Here is a 6,257-nt window from a genome sequence, read left to right on the forward strand (position 1 = left end):
GTCGCTGAGATCGTAAGCAGCCCAAAGGTTCATTTTCTCGCTATAGGATGGGAACAATAGATTTGCTACAAAATCGGTACCTATAGCCTTCTCTGCACGAGTACGTACGCTGGTTGCAATCAGCACCTCACTGTTAAGACAGACCATGCACAGTTAACTGCACCACCAACACGCAGGTGTACTACCGGGTAAAGCAAATGACGCAGTAGTCCGCCAACGTAGCCCACGTCTTCACGCAATAACTATGGAAGCTTGCATAGCGCACCTTCTTACCGTTTGCCCTCTGCACTGAAGTATAATGCCTCCGTCATGGCGAATAGGCAGGGCATTTGCACAAAACACTACGTAAACTGCATTTTTCTCATATTCCTTATTTTTTTGTCCTCAAGTAAAAAATAGTGCGCAGCTTTATTCTTTCAATAGTGTACAGGCTAATTCAAAGAAGGGGTCAATTCAACTATCACGAGCAATGTAACGATAAACATGGCCGAAATAAACGCTTTGTCGCAGGATTTCGGTACAGAATGGAAGGAATCTTAGGGTTTCATATTCACGTCACGAGATGTAACTTTCAAACTGCAATGATTCAGGCATTGCCATAATCCCGTATGCAGATTTATAAAGTTCTGTTACGCCGACCACAATATCTATACCATTGCTTTACGCTAACAAGGCCGGTTATAACCACCGATGACACGCGACAATTCTTGTCGTCGACAGGCCACGTCGTCATCCCCAACATCCCCACGTTTTACGTGCACTATTCATAATGATAACTTGGTTTTGGTGCGTAAAACCACTGCATTAATATTTTTTTTTATCCTCAACTTCTCTACTGTCGTGATCATGCACGTTGAAATGGCGTCCAGGCCACAATAGACAAGCACTATAATATGATGATGATGAACATCACGCATGGCGCATAGCCAGAATGGGGGTTGCGCCAATGATCACACGGTTGGTGGGAAACAACGCCGAAATCATGCATGGTGCCATTGCTAACAGCAACGTCAGGGCAACAATGCGACACGCTTACTTTGGATATGCATTTACTTTCGGACAATCTTAGCGGCGAGTCGATACGAAATACCTGCACTGCAGAAAAAGTCGCTTTCCTTTTTTCTTTCCGCAAATCTAGTAGATGATACGACATCATTTTCTTTCTGACATCCGCTGTGTAAGAAGTTACGGCTTACATGGTGACAGGAATAAGGGACTTGTCAAGTTCCTGGTACAACTTGTTTGTTGATCTCCATTCCATATGTATATGTTTATAGAATTAATCCCCAACTCTGGCGTTCAAAGCGAATCGCCGAGTTTTACAGGCAAGCACTCTTTAATGTAGCAACTACTGACAGGCTACAGGCGTATCGCACACGCTGTCTAGAGGACCACGACTTCATTGATGTCGGAGTAGCTTTAGCCCCTGAAATAATCCCCTGCCTGGAGCTTATAAAGACTACCATCGACGTATTTGATGTGCACATAGCGGAAGTATTGGCGTTCGCATATGTGTATGCACCCCAATAACGTCCGTCGACCACATCAAGTTAGTCTTTATATAAACACCCTCAGGCATGATGACAACCGTCTCGTCTGCGGTAGCTTAAACATTCCTTTAACATGGCACATTCGTTTTCAAAATTATGTGAGAACACTCTACATTTCCAGTTTATATCAAGTACCACGCTGCTGACGCATCGGCTAGGTAGGTGTTGTTAATAACGGCCAGCTGCAGTGCAAGTTTTGCCAACCAGTTGCGACCGCGGGCGTCATTTTTTCCTGGAGCGCCGCCGCCAACCTCTAGCCACGGCGTGACTAAGTCGACTTTGTGTCGGGAACAATACGCGCGTTCTCCACTCTCCGTCGCTTCAGCTAGGATGCGTTTGACGAAGCAGGCTTTGTGCTGAAACCGCCACCGTTACGCTCTAGCCTCGTCGCCGTTGTGCCTGAATGAGTTCGGCAGGCCAACTATTGTTACAGAACTCACCAACGCGGACCTGATCTGTTATGAGTGGGGGAGTTGCCGCGGGAGCCTCGTCGGAGACCCCTTCCCACGCGCCAACCAAGACGCAAGACAATGGCTACCCGGCGCGCTACCCGGGTCAGCTCAGAGTTCTACGAAGCCCCTCTGACGTCGCCTCCGGACCGTGCACCTGTGTGTGTGTGTGTGTGCGTGCGTGTGTGTGTGTGTGTGTGTGTGTGTGTGTGTGTGTGTGTGTGTGTGTGTGTGTGTGTGTGTGTGTGTGTGCGTGTGTGTGTGTGTGCGTGTGTGTGTGTGTGTGTGTGTGTGTGTGTGTGTGTGTGTGTGTGTGTGTGTGTGTGTGTGTGTGTGTGTGTGTGTGTGTGTGTGTGTGTGTGTGTGTGTGTGTGCGCGTGTGTGTGTGCGTGCGCGCGTGTGTTTGTGCGTGTGTGTGTGTGTGTGTGTGTGCGTGCGCGCGTGTGCGTGCGTGCGTGCGTGCGTGCGTGCGTGTGCGTGTGCGTGTGTGTTTGTGCGTGTGTGTGTGTGTGTGTGTGTGTGTGTGTGTGTGTGTGTGTGTGTGTGTGTGTGTGTGTGTGTGTGTGTGTGTGCGTGTGCGTGTGCGTGTGCGTGCGTGCGTGTGCGCGTGTGCATGTGCGTGTGCGTGATGGCATTGATGATGGTTTGTAAAGTGACTAACGAGAATTGAAGCCTACCATCACTGTTGTAATAAAAATAATGCGCATCCCATGTGCTGCGAGAATAGGTTAAAGCGCAACTTCCATTGATGTTTGTGGTGAACACTGTTCTTCTTTAGTGACCATTTGCAAGTACATGTCACGCGACCACCTTCGGCTTATTTTCGCCCAGAAATCCTCGCAATACATAACCCTGGGCCGCTCAATCATGCCGATCCCACGCATCACGTTACAGTAATAACGACTACGAATCGATTGTTTATTTATTCTGGGATTTTACGTGCCAGAATCACAGCGACGTAATGGCGACGACGTAATGGCCACGACGACACGATGACGAGAGTATGACGAAGACGCAATGATGACGGTGGAATGACTACGCCTCTATTAGGATGACGCAGTGGCGATGCTGGCATGACGACTAGGGCCTGACGACAATGGCATGGTAACACTGGAATCACGACGACTGATTGATTACGTTGGAACGACAACGAGTGGATGACGACAACTGTATGACGACGATAGCATGACGACAATCACATGATGACGCTTCAATCTCTACGACAGAGTGACCACAACAGAACAAACACGACGGTATGAGAACGACTGTACGGCGGCGACGTACTGACGACGATCGCATGATTACAATAGCAGGACAACAATGGGATCACTACGACAGAATGACGAGAATGGAACTACCACTTCACATTTCTGGACACGACTTGTTTTAGCCAGGTCTGTTGAAAAAGAGAAAGACATTGAGTCTTCGGTAAATTAAACACCCTTCAGAGTGAATATGTCTGCAGTTCACTTCAATGTCCTGGGCATCGCTAGAGATGATCACATTGCTGAAGGCAGTGCCACGCTTGACGGGGCTTCAACGTCTCACGTTTCGGCTGAAACGTGGAAAGAATAACTTTGCTTTTTCTGAAATTGCATGCGGCCAATAATTCAGTTGTGGATACCATGTGTCCCAGTTAACGTTAGCCAAGCTGTTCAGCGAAAAAATAATATCAAGGATCGAAACACGGTGTAATATACGATCATAAAACTTCTGATATTCTGTTTTCAAACACAGTGGGCCTGAAGATCGTATTTAGCACCACTTACTTTTAATCTTGCTCTTCGTCAACAGCCTGGCTAACGTTAGCTGGGACACCTTATATACCTCGAACCTATGGTTCAATTCATGTTGTGCGAGAGCGCAACATAAGTGAGCATTTTATAATTAGATGTTTATTCTAATAATGATAACTCAGTGTAAAACCTAGAAAGCAACATCCTGCTACCCTATATTTCTAGCGCTGGACTGTAGAGTGCCTTGTAACAAAATTAGGTTAATTAGACCCTTTCATCGGCAGTTCATCATAATTCGCGCCTAAAGGGGTTCATCATCAAGCGCGCTGCAATCACAATACAAAAGCAAAAAAATTAAATAATGCATACCACTTTCCACCTAGTCTATCGTATAGACTGTAAAAAGCAGTCTTCCATATATAGTCTACAACTACCAATCCGATGCTTCACACCTAGATCACGAAAATGCTAGCTTTCCGCGGCATCCGTCTTGAGTCGACATTAAGCGCTGGCAAAACAAATAGCATGCATTATGGTTACCTTAACAAGGCATCACGATACGATCGTCTAGCGTAGCTGTGCTTTAATAGTCGTCTTTTCAAAATAGATGTTCGTTCAAGACACATCTTTTATTCTGGTACGCGCAGCACTTTAGAGGCGAAGCCGAGCTCCAACAACACACGCCAAAGCTCAAAATCAATTCTCTCGTTGGCGTAAAACTATATAAGGAGTCATCATTTGCACACTCACGCACACTTCGCGTTGTCTTTGTCCCGCGAGCATTAAGAGCAAGGTTACGAACTTGGCAGCCTTTCAAGCGAAACCGCAATAAAGCCCACACAGTACAAGTGTTCAACTTTAAAGTGATCGCCTCGCAATCTTCAAAGACGTTGCCTATGTAGTGTTCCAAGTACTTCCGCCTATAAGTCATCTTCTCTCACAGCGAATTGGTCCGGAATGGAGCCCCAATCACACGAGCAGACGTTCTTATGTTCAACATTGCAGCAGTGAACTTTGCGCTCAACGTAGTAGGAAGAATAGCGGTTTATATGCATTCTTGCGAATAAATGTGTTTCAATAGTCGATAAGTTACTAATGACAGAATAATACATGAGCAAAACACATTGAAAAAAGACTTACCGATGCTCTAGGGACATCTGTAGTTCGCAGTAATCAATGTAGGCACCTTTTTCCAAGATTCAAAATACAGGGAACGCAGCTTCATTGTCCACTGCTCGAAACAATAAAAGAACAGGAAAGGAGTCGCAGATGTTTCTGCGCGTTTCTGACAACCAGGTCACCTGGATGGCTGTATTAAAGCAATCTATAGTTTGATTTCAGTCGGGGCGTTATATCTCACATCCCCTTTCTTGGTACCAGCTTTCATTGCTTGAAAGTAACACGACCATGGCTGACCTGGCTCTTGATTCTATAACAGCAGTTTCAGCAAAGACAGTGCTGCCTTCAGGTTCCTTACGTGCCACACGCACATGATATTTTCGCTGCATTGCTCGTCGCACGAGACTACTCGGTAAAATATGGGCGCACTTTAACCCTGAATACAAAGTGAATAGCTGGCTCGGAAATTAGCTCTGCTGTTCTCTCGTGAATTGTTAAGATATCTGCATATCGATCATCAAAACTTCTGTTCTGATACTCCTACGATACTGCGTTGCATGACATGTTAAATAGCCTGAACAAGTTACCAGTGTACTCTTACCATTACCAATGTAAAACACTTAAATGTTTCAAAATGTTAGTGCATGCAAGAAAAATAAAACTGTTTTCTAAAAGGCTTTTTTTGTGTTAGCTTAAGCTACGCTAGGGACGAGACACCGAGGTGGAAGAAGACAGGACGACTGCGTTCGTCCTGCCTTCTTCTACCTCGGTGTCTCCTCCCTAGCGCAGCTCAAGTTCACAAAAAAAATGCCTTACCAACTAACCTCACACCACAATCTCCAAGAGTTTCTAAAACGCATTCGGGACACCGTTTCACGTCCTTCATCAGGTGTGATGCGCCACATTGCAAAATGAATTGCATCAACAATTTTTTTTAGCTTGCCGCCACTTGCATTCGCCGCTGGTCAGGTCCCTACTGCAATATGAAAACCTACCTAGAATGTTCAGGTGAGATTTGTGCTGAAATTAAACAACGAGAGCACCCTAGAAATGCACAGCTACCCACTATCACCCAGAAATCATCGTCAGAGCTGCCCACCTCTGCTCTCAAATACCTACTTCAGCTGTTAGAAAGTTCAATTAAGTTTTCCTTATTTACGATGGACTGACGCCTATAGGAGTTGCCTCCGCACCGATTCCGTAGAAACACAACGCGCGGGTAAATGTAACGGGGCAACAAAGACGACCGCGCGCGAGTCGCGCAATGCAGAGTGCGACAAGTACAAGCACGATGGTTTTGGTTACGCTGAAGCTGTTGCCCTCTCTCCCGGCCAGACCTCAGCAAGCACACGCAGTTTTCGCCCCAAAAGAAGGAACAAAGCACTTGCTGCCCAAGTTCAAAA

The sequence above is a fragment of the Dermacentor variabilis genome, chromosome 7 (genome assembly GCF_050947875.1).
Source record: "Dermacentor variabilis isolate Ectoservices chromosome 7, ASM5094787v1, whole genome shotgun sequence".
Taxonomy (NCBI): Eukaryota; Metazoa; Arthropoda; class Arachnida; order Ixodida; family Ixodidae; genus Dermacentor; species Dermacentor variabilis.